The sequence below is a fragment of the Accipiter gentilis genome, chromosome 4 (assembly GCF_929443795.1).
Source record: "Accipiter gentilis chromosome 4, bAccGen1.1, whole genome shotgun sequence".
NCBI classification, from domain to species: domain Eukaryota; kingdom Metazoa; phylum Chordata; class Aves; order Accipitriformes; family Accipitridae; genus Astur; species Astur gentilis.
In genome coordinates this window covers 22,497,312-22,510,026 of record NC_064883.1, presented here as the reverse complement: position 1 = coordinate 22,510,026, position 12,715 = coordinate 22,497,312, and the positions used below count along the sequence as shown (strand labels likewise).

Sequence of the window (12,715 nt, the reverse complement as noted above, 5' to 3'; positions counted from 1 at the left end):
TTTCAAGTTTTGTTGTTGTGGTTTTTTAAAGGAGAACTGAAAGGACCCTATTTTGCTCTTGGGAAATCACAAGTTGTAAATATTCCATTTAACAATTTACGCTTTTATAAGCAAAGCTGTGACCAGAGGCCATAAACACAATCTGCCAAGTCACCAGGCAAAACTTTGATTTGTATGATCAGGAAAATGTATTAAATTCTAAGCAAGGGTATTTCTAAAATATATCTTAAAAAATGCAAACATGGAATACTAAGCCATCTGGGAACTGAACAGCAACACTGTGTGGAGGACCCTGCCTCAGGTCTCGGTTGTCTGAACAATGGATGCTTCAGTTCAAGAGCCCCACTGAAGAAACAATGCTTTTTTAATAAAAAGATTAGTTCACCCCAATCTAAAATTTTGTGTTTGTTTTCTTGTGGATTTTCTGCTGTGGACAAAGAGACACCCTCCTCTTCCTCCAGTTTAGGGGAGGTGTCTATTTGATGTGAGTCTCCTCCTAAACAATATAAAAGTGAAGAGAAGGAGGTCTCCTGTCCCACGGCACAGCAATTACAGCGCTCCCCTGAGAAGTGGCCTGTCTGTGTTTGGGTTCTTCCTCTGCCTCAGGACAGGTAGCCCCTGCTCCCCATTGCGCAGAAGGCTGGCACTCCATGAGGGCACTTCAAGGCCAAGGGAAGGGACTTCACCTGTTGCCTCCACTTTGAATCAACAATAAACATCCAGTGAATTAGGGATTCAGATGCAAACATTACATATTCCCAGTGTGTATATATATATTCCTAACCAGCAGGCTTGTTTGCTGTGTCAAAGATCACATAAGGATTTTATACACGGTGGAACTGTCTGAGCAGCCAAAACTGAGGGTTCAGCCTCAGAACAACCTGGCCATCAGCATGCTGGTGCGAGTAGTGGGTCTGTCGTGCAGGACGGCTTCCCGACCTGGGCAGGCAGTGCATTTCAGCATGTCTTCAGAGAAACTGTGACCACCAGCTGTTCCCTCGTTCCAGTTGCACTATGTCTTCTCGTGTTTCCCAGCCAGAACCATTGGGGAAATGTGGCATCAAATCATCTTTTCTAGTGAGTTTACTGTTTGATTTAGTTTAAATCTTGAGCCTGTGCAGAAGGTGGGAGGTGGCATTGCCCACCATACTGTTACACAGGCTCTCAGCTTCATGGGAAACCAGTTACCCCAGCTGCAGCACTGGCACAGCAGGACCCAGCAAAGCTGGAGCTGATGGAGTTGTGATCATAAAACTGTCAGCTGCCTTATATTGAGCCAGGGCAGGAAAACAAATGAGGTTCAGCAAAAAACTTTCCAATCTCCCATTCACATTTATGTAACCCCTGCTACCCTTTCTTAGTCCCCTCTGTTCTGCCCTTGGTCTACCTTGGTGCTGGCAGTGGTTGCCAGTATGCAAAGGGGTTTTTTCCCCTTTGTTAAATGGTAGTAGCTGAGAGTTTGTTCATTTCTAAGGAAGCTTTTAACATTCTAGGGCTTGATTCTGGAAGTGCTAAGCTTCTGATGAAGGTATTCCGCATTTCACAGGCTCAGGCCCTGTCCCAGAGAACATGTCATCAGCTTTGCCTACAGAGCCAAACTTGAAGCCAGAAAATGTAGTACTGTCACTGGGAAATTGTAGTACAACCCTGGGAGAAGTGTGATTCTCACCTCCTTTAGAAATTGTCCTGAGGTCCTGATAGAAAGGAAGAGTTCTATGTAATTAACGTAATTGCAGTTATCTGCAAATCTGAGCAATTTGGTAACTCCTGGAAAAGCTTCCATCCAGAGGCTTTTCTATCCAGACGGTTTTGTTACATGTCCTAGATGTCCCTGCTGCTTATGCCAGTCTCTGGAACTGGTCCAGCAATTTGGATTTAGCCTGCAATTAGGCCAGCCATTCTGGATCTGGGCAGATGTGCTTCCAAACTGCAAGCCCACCTTCCACAGCTGTAGTGTGGGTGGCAGTGGGGGCACATGCAAGCTCAGTGTTGGAAGGAGCTTTGGGGAGTTTAGTTGCTTCTTTGTAAGGAGGCGCTCCAAAAAGGTCATCCCTAAGTAGTGCTTTTGGAGAAGGGAAATATGGAATTTGGGGAATATTGTCAACAGTGTTTCACCAGTGAGCAGTTGTGAATCTGCATGTTCCAAACACTGCTTTTCTTTTTAAGCTTATGAAGGGTAAACTAAATGGATCAACTCTGATGTATTCCTTGAAACAAGATTTATTGGCTCTTAAGCCAAGCTCCTAGACCCTGGGGAAAGTGGGACTTTCATGTGGAATAGACATTTCCACACAAACTCCAGAGGCATTTAGGAAACAACCCAAGCAGGACTCAAGAGGTGGTAGACCAAGCTCCAAGAGGGCCCAAGATGCTGCCACACATCATTAAGAACAGGCTTTTGTTAATCCAGTTCAGGTATTCTGGTGCTTAAAGGGCAGAAGAGCTCTCAAGAACCACGACAGGAACCCTGGATATTATGAAAGTTAGATGTTGTATAGAGATTAGGCTGTTTTGATGAAAGCCACAATTAAAATGTTATGCTTGAAACTGCAGTTCAAAACTGATGCCTTGTTTTTTTCCTGCTTTTGAAATGAGGGCTAGACTAGATTCACTGGCACCTGCATTCAGTTTGATTTAAATAGTTTTAGGACATGCTAATACAAACCAGTTCCATGCTCAATGAATGTTTCAGCATTCTTTTTCTTAAATGCTAAAATTCCTCCATATCTGACTGTCTTCCTGCAACTACATTTTTAAAATGTAGCAGGTCTGTAGTTACAATTCTTCGTCTTGAAAAATGTTGTAAAACAGATAAATTTTGAACTTTAGAAAGCTACAAAATTTCTCAGAAAGTCTCACTTTATTACTTGGCACAGAATTCTACTTGGACATTTATCAAGAATTAAGTATGTTAATTGTAAAATCCTTCCAATGGCTCCCGTGCATCTAGCCTTCATTTAGCCTTCACCTGGCTCTTCTTGCAGTTGTTGGATGCTTTGTTTTAAAGTAATGCTTACCACATTCTCAGCCTGCCTCCTGTTTTGCGTGAATCTCAAAAACTTTGTGGTACCTTCTTGCAAGTCCAGTCACTGCTTTGAGCCTATACAAACAGGAATCATCAGCAGAGTGAAAGACAATGTAAGCAAAGCTATTGGTACAGTGTTTATTTTTGGTATATGAAAGGAGAGGTTTTAGTTATCTGCCTATCAATAGAAAAAAATGAAATAAACGTGAATATGTTTTAACACAGCACATCAAGGAGCTCTATAAACTGCTTGTGTTTGCAGAAGTGTTTGTGATGTGCCCCAAGGTACCTCAAATAACTCTCAGGAAGCAAACCTGAGGACACCTTTTCATAAACTAGTTGCAGGCATTGCTGTGAAGGTGATCACTAGGGACTCCATGAGAAAGGGGGGCAAAAAGAGCCTGTAAACTCCTGAAGCTGTGCCAGCATTTAGCAACCTTCCTTTGCATTCATGCATGGGGTGTGACCACCTTTAGAAGAGCCAACTGTCTATTTATGGCTGCCTGTAATTTCCATGGAGAATGTGAGTGCTGATGGCACCTCTGAAGATTAGCACTTGGGGCAGAGATACATGAATATGGATTAATATATCTCACTTAGGCAACCACCCTGAAAACATTGGTGGTTTAAGTTCATTTTCTTGAGCTACCAGCTCAAAAAGTGCTTTGGAAATCTGTCCTTTGCTCTGAGCTGGTGTCTTCATAACTGGCTTTGGACTAACCTATATTTTACCAAGTAAAAAAACATTTAAAAATGCGATTTGTGGGGCTTGTTATAATTTATATTGTTTCCTTACAGGATTAAATTTACCAGTTTGGAGGAGGGAAACAAAAACCTAATGAGGAGGCTGACACCACGAAGAAACCACGGCCTGTTTCCTTTCTTTCTCTATGGTGGATTTCATGCAGAAGAAAATTGAAGCTGGCAAGACCCTGTTTTTTCCCTGCAATTTATTTAAAACCTTGCACGCATTTGGATACCTTGTGATTTCAGAGAACTATGTGAAGATTAAGCTTTTGCTTACTGATACATGGCATGTACTCTTTCAGTCTTTTGTGTTTGATTTTGTTTGATTTTCCACTGCAGCGCTGCATCTTTGTAAGGATTTTTATGCTTTCACCAGCAATGTCTTAAATACATTAAGACAACACATTTGGTGTTCACACTTCTTCAGTAATGACTGTAGAAAAAAAAGCCAATGGTGGCATAAAGGACTGTGTGTTTTCTTTGAGAGTTGTGCATATTTTGCAACCAATGGGAAGACTATTTCTGCCAGAGCAAGCCCAACTTGTCTGATCGGCTGACAATTACAGCACCTTGCCACTATTCCTGAAGTGTTGTTGGGTTATTTCTTTTTTCATTATCTCCTCAGACCGTTCATATCCATTTTAAAAACATGGCAATAATTGCATGTTTACTTCAGTACTCTGAATTTGGTTACTCTGCTTAGGCTATGTAGCATGCCAGTTTTCAAAATAGGCCTGTGAGAAAGACAAAGCAAAAATGATGAGATGTATGCAGCTGACAGATATACAATGATTTCTTTATATTTTTATTCCCTTCAAGAATATTTCTTTCTTTTATGGGTCTTGGCTAACATCTCTATGTTTTTCCTCACACTATTTACCTTTCAGAATGTTTTCTTGAAAACAGAGATGATTAAACTGTTCTGTTTAATTCAAGGCAGATACTAAGGTACAGAAAAACTTTTGTTGAATGAGCCACTGAATCTAGCTGTGTTCCTTTGCCACATACAAAGCAAAGTGGAGAATTTTCCTTATCCCAGACTGTTTGCTGTTCCACACCAAAGCACCTTTCGAGTTATTTTCCATGGATATTCTGAGCTGATTGGAAGGTACTACCAGATACTCTGTCTTTAGATAACTTTTCTGAATGAATCTTTCAAATGCAAACTTTGCAAGAAACTAAGTTGTGTGATTGTAGAAAAGGAAGCCCCTGCTACATTTTGGTTGGGGAGAACATTGCGTTCAGGGGTGCGATAAAACTGCCCTGACCATATACAATGCTTTGCATTCAGAGAGGGCAGGGTATGGTGCAAAAACCACTGTTGAGTTACAGTCCTGGTTGGACAGAAACGCTTGCTAGGCAATATTATTCTACACATAAATTTGACATCCTTTGCTTGCTGGATGCAATGGATTACATTTTTAAGAAGTGTGGTAACACTTTGGTTAGCTTTCAGTGTTTAAAAGGAGAGGAAAAGGATTTGTGCTACTGCCATCTTATTAAACTCTAGCAGTGTTTAATAAGAAAAAAACACCCAATGAGGCAAATCCTTGAAGGTGCAAGTAGCTACGAAAGGCCTCTTAGTGAACTAGGATACAAGTCTATACTTTCAAAGAGCTGAACCGTGGAAATATTCTCAATATTTGCACAGCCATTAAAAGACAATTTTCCCCAATGACATCTCTGTTTCAGGATCTGGTAAAAGCCATCTGAAAGCCACTTTCAGTCACAAACCTATTTAGAACTTACTACAGTTTTTCCCCTGTGTTTATGAGGGGGAAAAAGTGACCACTGAACTTTTGAATTTATCACACACTGAAACTGCCTTAGACGTGGTTTGTTTGGGTTTCATGTTTCTTTTTTTTGTAAGAGAAAAGTCTTTTATACATTATCTTTGCTACTTAAATCGTGTGCAGTTTGATGATTAAAATTAGCTATTTTTAGAAAAAGAAAACTTGCTGCAAAAATCTGAAGAATTTTTGAAAATGTAACAAAGATTTCAATTAGGAATATAAAGGTAGTTTCATAGACGCTTCTACTTGGCAGCTTAAATTGGGAGACAAGCAATTACACTGCTCAACTAAACATCTGAAGGTTTAATATAGAGAGCAGTTCCCCAACTGTTCCCACAAGCCTAGCACATTACTATCCATAGTGACTCATGTATAGTGTTTGCTTAAGGTATGTATGTGTGTATGTGTGTGTACGCACACGTGTGTGTGAGATTATCGTCTCTGCCCCATTCCCACTTTTAAGCAACCACTGAAATAAAGTTGGTCCAAAAATCTTCAAACTCAATTGCCCGAAGGAAAGTGCACAAATATCTAGGTTCCTAAATAGTAACTTGATATTCAGCAGTAGTAAGGTTATCTCAGCTACCAATCAATTAAGGAGTGACCAGGATCTCTTACTTCTGCACCTACTTCCCAGGTGCCGCAATTGCCTGCGGTGACTTTGGTTTGCTGCTCTCCAGCGGAGGCTCTGGGCCCTGGGGATGTTCTCCCGGCACCGAGGGGACCTGGGCTCAGCAAGCTGGTGCCATTTGCGTGACCACTGGAAATTACTCTTCTGGAACATCAAATCTGCTGGGAAACAGCAAGGTTTTTTGAGAAAGTAGAAGCTCCTTTGTCCAGGGAACTGACGGTACGGCCTTATTTCCCTCTTCCACCTTCCAGCAGAGCCCTTACCTGCATGGTTAGCCTGATTGACACCCATCAGTTAGGACCCTCTGACAGCTAGCCCACCTCTCCAGCATCTTGCAGAAGTGGGGTTTTCACCACAGCTCTTCTCAGTGTTGCAGAATGGACTGTTTAAACACCATCGATGCTCTTGAGACAGCTTCAGCAAAGATCAATAGCATTACCCTCTTTTTCTCTCATCCTTCCCAAATCAGTTCCCCACAGAATCTTCAAAGGGACAAAGAAGTAGCCTGGCCTCCTGGACATGCTGCAGGTGCTAGGAACATGGTGTTTCATGCTGTCAACAGTCAAAAGTTGGCTTAAGTGACCAGCAGTCTCTGGGACACAGTCCTTGAGAAACTGTGGGACTCGCTCGGAGTCGATAGCCGGCAGCAGTGTAACTTTCGTTTTCCTACCGCTTGGCTGAGCCCCAGTAGATCCTTCCTGATGATACTGAGAGGATGTGGCTTTGCTGCGAGAGGGGAGAGCAGCCACAGGGCAGCAGGTGTAGTAAGCAGATAAAAGTGGAAGGGCATGTTCTAACTCCATATGAGATCTAATAGTAAGCAAACGGGGAAAGGGAAGATGGTGATAGAGATGGTCTGCACGATACAGAGATTCCTTACAAGTTCAAATTCACAGAACCTGACGTTACAAGTCAACCAGCTGGAGATGGCTTAGTCCTCTCTCCTGCTGGGTTCAGATCAGCTCTAATCCACACCCAGCAGGCACCACACCAGTCAGGACACTCCAATAGTGCCAACATGACATTACTGTACGGTGTCCCGGATCGGTTGGATCCTTTTAATTCTCACTATTGTTTTTAATCGGAACCATGGTTTAGGATAAGGCGTCGGTACAGGCAACACTGAAAATTCAGTCTGCAGTACACAGAGGCACAGGGGTTTTTGCTTTCTCTTTGGTGCACAGGGGTTCTGCACTTCAGACTGCTGGGGAAAGAAGGTAAGATAATACATTCCCTGTGGGCAACATACACCCCTGTGGGCCCTGTGTCAGTGCACGCAACCAAATGTGTAGTCAATGCTCTGATATGCTCATCTACGAAATATTCATCTGTGAATATAATTGGGTTTGTAATCTTTGTTATATAAAACGTTTAGGCTGTACAGACTGGGGAGCAAAATGCAGACACCCCATATAAACAGAATTATGTTGCATTACTGAGCATAACAATACTCTCCCCTACCAGCATTTAGGTGGAGTGACTGTATGTTATTGCCTTGCATTTTTCACATAAGCAAAAAATCTAAAAGTAAAAGATGCACTAATAATTCCCATCCCCCAAAATGCATTTCAATGGTGCTGCATACAAAATCCCTGCTTGCCAGCTTCCACATGGATTTTTGTATGGTGCACTAAGAGGTGTTCTTTTTTTAACGAAATAAAAAGGGGAGGGCTGGTACATGAAAACAATGTTAATGTAATTAAATATATATATATATACTTCAGAAGAACAGCATAGTAAGCAGTACAGTAAAATAAATGTCGCATTATTTGTTACACCTTGTAATTTGTCTGTATTATGAAAGATGTAATGGTTTGTCAGCTGTAACTGTTGTTTTCTTGTAACATCATATTGAATAAAGTGTAGCAGAATCTCTCTTCTCCTTCATATATGTGATCCAGACCTAACCCAGGGAATAAAGCCTTTCTTTTACTTTTTCTTATTTTTTGTTCTTCAAAAAATGAACAAGGAAATGGTTGTAAACAACAGCTTTTTAAGGAGTAAAAAGTACTTAGAAGCAGGCAGGCACTAGACAGTAATTAGTTGAAAAGATTAGGCACTGGTTCAGTCAAACACATGAGCTTAATCAAAACTACAAGGCAGTGCTGACTACAGGGCAAGGTTCTTCGCATTTCTGTCTGTAATAGTAAGTTAATTATTTGGTGTCTCTTTCCATTTTTTTACATGTGTGACAAGGGACCTATTTACAGTACACTGGGATTTCACTGAAGTAGTAGAAGGGCCAGTTTTCTGGCAAACAAAAAAACAAAATAGGTCTGACAAATATATCATTGTATGGAGAATAAACTCTGGCTTATTGCAACATCTCTTGAAATAAAAACCTGATAATTCTGTTGGAGAATCAGGCAAAGCATATGATATGCATTTTTCACAGTTTTGATATGGGAGTGATATTTACACCTGTTCATAGTTGGTTATTTATCTCAATCAGTGAGTATGTGCTGCTTGGATTCTTAACCTCTTTATTTATTTGTGCATTATAACATTAGATAGGCAAGTGCTCACTCACACTGAACATAATCAATATGTGCCTTCAGTATTTTCTCCTCCTTTCCAATGCTTCTAGCTTTTTTGGTACTGACATCTTGCTAGGACCTATTTTTAGACAATGAAAGTTAAATCAATGCAGCCTGCACAGACTTGGTTAGAATATTCGACTGAAATATCAGAATAAGCTCTTTTAGCAAATGCAGGAGTCTATAGGAGTCTGTTGGTTTTAACATCATTTTGGTCTAGAATGGGGTTTGGCTGGAGATCAAGTGTTCATACTCTCTAAGCTGACAGGGGAGCCACTAGCCTAGAGTATGGATAATGGGGGACCTAAATTCTAGCCTTTGCTCCTGCTCATTAGGAGTAATTGAAGATAAAATGGTCTTCCTTTGAGCTAGCACAATATAGGCTTGATTGTGGGTCTTCAGCGTCGCAGGTTTTATCTGGCAGAATAATGTTCTGGCCCAGTTCTGATGGCAAAACTCTTCTGGAGAAGAATCCCCACTTTTAAATCTAGAAAGTTGCCACAAAATGACATCAGCTGCACCCAGAGGCCATTGCACGAAAACAAGCCAAGAAAACACATGCATGTTCATCTATTTCTATTTTACCCCCAGTTCTCACTGGCTAGGGCAAATGTAGGAAGGTGTTGCCTTTTCATAGTCTAGATGAATAATTTGTGCCTTCAGCTGAGTATCTGATTTGTTTGGTATTCCTGACTCACTACCTGTGTGGCAACTTTAACCTACAAATCTCTCGGATACAAATGAAGACCAAGAATTATTACCTAAAAAGGTTTGTATGTTTGAGCACTGGGTACCAGGAAGCATATTCAGAGTGAGCTTTTAATTATGTAGTATAATCCTTAAAGCTGTCTCCTGACCCCCTTGGCTGCACTCCTAGCCTGTTTAGCCCCAAGGTTTTCTTCCTAAACTAGCCTGGCTGCTACAGCAAAGCAAGATACGCACTTAACTAGAATAGCAGCCACCCCTCCCCCGAGAAAAGAAAAACCAGAGGGAAAGTGTTGGAGCAACCTTGTGCCACTAGGTTAACACATACAGTTTCTCAATAATGCCCCTCCTTGTAAACCTCTGCAAAGTAAACCCTACAGCAGCGGAAGGGCTTGCTGCTACCAGTGGGGGGTGGTGTTATGGACATTAGATTTGAGAAGCTTATATAGCACATGGGCGAGGATAAAGGGATACAAATCAGAGAAAAAAAACCTGAAGAGATTTAAAAAAAAAAAAAAATCCAGGGCCAAGTATTTACTGTTCATTCCCCTTGCGAGTGGTGTTATATATTGTCTGCAGTGAGTCATGCTGAGAGCAAGCCAGGCACAATAATAGCTGAGAGCAGTCCTGCAGCCCCTTCGTTATTGCCCGTGCTGACTGATACTGAGTTGGGCAAAAGAAAGTGATTCCAAAAATGTTCTTTTTTTTTTTTCCTTTTCTCCTGTTTCCCAAAAGGCCCGGTAGTGATTGTTGGGGCTGTACTACCTTGAAAGAACTGCTAAACTAAAATCAAACTTATTTTTAAATTAATTTTCCAAGGACCGATCTGGTGATTCACATAAAAGATGTTAACAGCTCTGAGTGCTATACAACAAGATACTGCAGCGCTATATACCCTAGTAAAGTCTTGAAGCCTAAGGAGATTTAAGATACCATAGAAACATTTCAACCTCACCTTTCAACTGGAATTAGGACTACAGCGTAGGTTTCAAAAGGGTAGGTGTTCATTTTACAATCCAGCTAATTATAATAGTTTGCCCCCAGCTTCCACCTGAGGAGCTCTGAGGTATTCATGCATTAATGAAATGAGCTGTACACACAGCCCTGGGATATACCATATAGATGTAAAGATCCATATTTTGTAGAAGGGAAAAAAAAACCAACCCACCCCAAAAACCAAGGCACAGATTCAGTTCTCTATTTTCAAAGCTTTGCATGGGCGCAAGCACCCAAGAGAGTATTATTTCACTTGCTGTTTGTCGAAGACTGAGCATTCAAGATCTTTTTTTTAGAATACTTTATTACAACAACAAAGAAGTTTAACTTCTGTGTTCAAAACAAGTCATGTTTCACTGTATGGACAGATGGAAAGATACCGATATATTACATGACAAAGTGTTGTGGTCTAATATGACTGCAAAGAGTTGTTCGTTGACCAAATGCCCAGCATCGTGTCAGTGTGGAGCCGGAGAAACTGCATGTACCATCATGTTGGCTTTGCTGGGAAATACTGCAAACATGAACTGCCACTTGGCTGCATCAGGAGACACAGATAAAACTGTCAAACTCTTCAGAGACTATCATCTCAGGTGTTCCTCTATAATCCCAATTTTTTTTTTTGTCACAACACACAATGCAGACAGCAAAGCAGAAATGATTTTCTGCTTGGGAGGTAGTGCTCTACAGAAATAGCCCCTTTCATAGAGGTGGTTAACATTTTACAGATACTTCTCTCCCAGCATGCTGTTCTGGCCCATTACATGTAATAAATGCAAACCACTATAGCCCTAACATGCCCTTTTAATGTACATTGCTGGCTGCAACAAGTGCTCGTCTATCTGCTGAGCACTCAGAAAGTGGCCCAGCACAGGGTATTTTGGAACACAACTGCCTCTCTGGTGGGGATGTGAATCATGGAAGAGCTGTACTTCTGGTCTCCCACATCCACTAGGTCCTCTCCAGAAATGCTTGTTTGTATCTGGGCAATGTCCGTGTTTTCACTGCCGGCTGTTTAGCTTGCATTTGTGCATGCAGAGTGACTAATCTGGAATAGCAGGAACCTGTAATTTTGGGAGCAGCTCCATTAGTGGTCAGAGGTACCCCGCTCTTCTGCCAGTCCAGAGACAGCAGTGAGTGAGCTCTGTTGGGCAGAGCGAGGTTTCATCGCTCCGTAAGCTCCAGCTGCTCTTCTGAGCTCTGCTCAAACACAACATCTGTCAGTGCAGCAGGACCAGAGGTGGAGGAAGTGGGAGAGAGGGCACGAGACAGAGACGCGTATGCGGTCTGGGGGCAAGGCCATGAACGTGGCAGTGGTTAGGAAACAGTCACAGGTGAGTTCCCTTGTTTTAGAAATCTTCTAAATGTTCACCCTACTGCAAGCTGGGCCCATCTTTTATAACCCGCACATGAAAAAGGGACATTTGGCTATCCTCCCAAACCCCTTCCCCAAGCAACTGTAATTTAGATTTAGGACAACGGATTGATCAAAGGGAAGGGGAGAGTCTTAGAGGGTTTCGGATGAGCCCTTACAAGTCCCTAAATACGAGGAAGTGTGCTATACACTCACTGCCTGTAATAACACAGAGCTTTGAACACCCCAGTGTGTTTCTACAGCGTTAGTCAGTGGGATTTCCTATGCCAGCGCCGCTGAAGTAAACAATAACCAGGTTTTGGGAGAGGAGGCTGGTGACAAACCCCAGTTCGGCCGCAGAGCCAGGTGGGATGGAGGAGAAGCCACCTTAACCAGGGAAAGAAAGGAGCCGGGGCCTAGAAACGACACCGGCTCTTACTGGAGGCCTGTTGACAAACTGGAGCTAAAGCAGCTTTGCCCCCTGCCACCAGGACTCTCAGGTGCTCCGTATTAGCAACATGTCAGTCGCTGTGCATAAATCCGAACATTGGTGGCTCACTCGGTATTCTCTCATGCCCTCTGACTGACAGGGCCGTGCCAGGTATACAGTAACTTTATGGTGAGAAACCCAGGATGCCCTTCCAAACACTGAGCCCGGTGAATTCCCACACCTGCGACTCGGGCTGCTGAGCTTGCTTTGCACCAAAATATTTTGACTGCAGGAATCTGTCTGGTAGCTGAATGTGCCAGGAACAAACAAGGAGCGCATTTACGCTTGCTGGCCTTGCCGAACACCACTTCAGATGCCCCGTTTTGTGCAAACACGCGTTTCTCAGCAGCTCCGCTGGCGCAGGCCCAGAGGCGCAGGGGCCGCATGGCTGCGGAGGGGCCGCATGCGCGATGGTTCACGCAGCAGGTGAAGGAGGG

The 12,715-nt window shown here is 42.5% G+C and overlaps 1 protein-coding gene across 14 annotated transcripts in view; it reads left to right on the top strand.

The window, feature by feature from the left end:
* The window catches only part of CDK14 (cyclin dependent kinase 14), a 333,262-nt gene extending 325,191 nt beyond the window's left edge, over nucleotides 1-8,071 (top strand). For all 14 annotated transcript variants that reach the window (XM_049798612.1, XM_049798611.1, XM_049798619.1 and 11 more), the window contains one exon: nucleotides 3,824-8,071. The gene's annotated coding sequence lies outside the window, so the exon portion shown is untranslated. The remainder of the gene's footprint in view (nucleotides 1-3,823) is intronic.
* The last annotated feature ends 4,644 nt before the right edge of the window (nucleotides 8,072-12,715 follow it).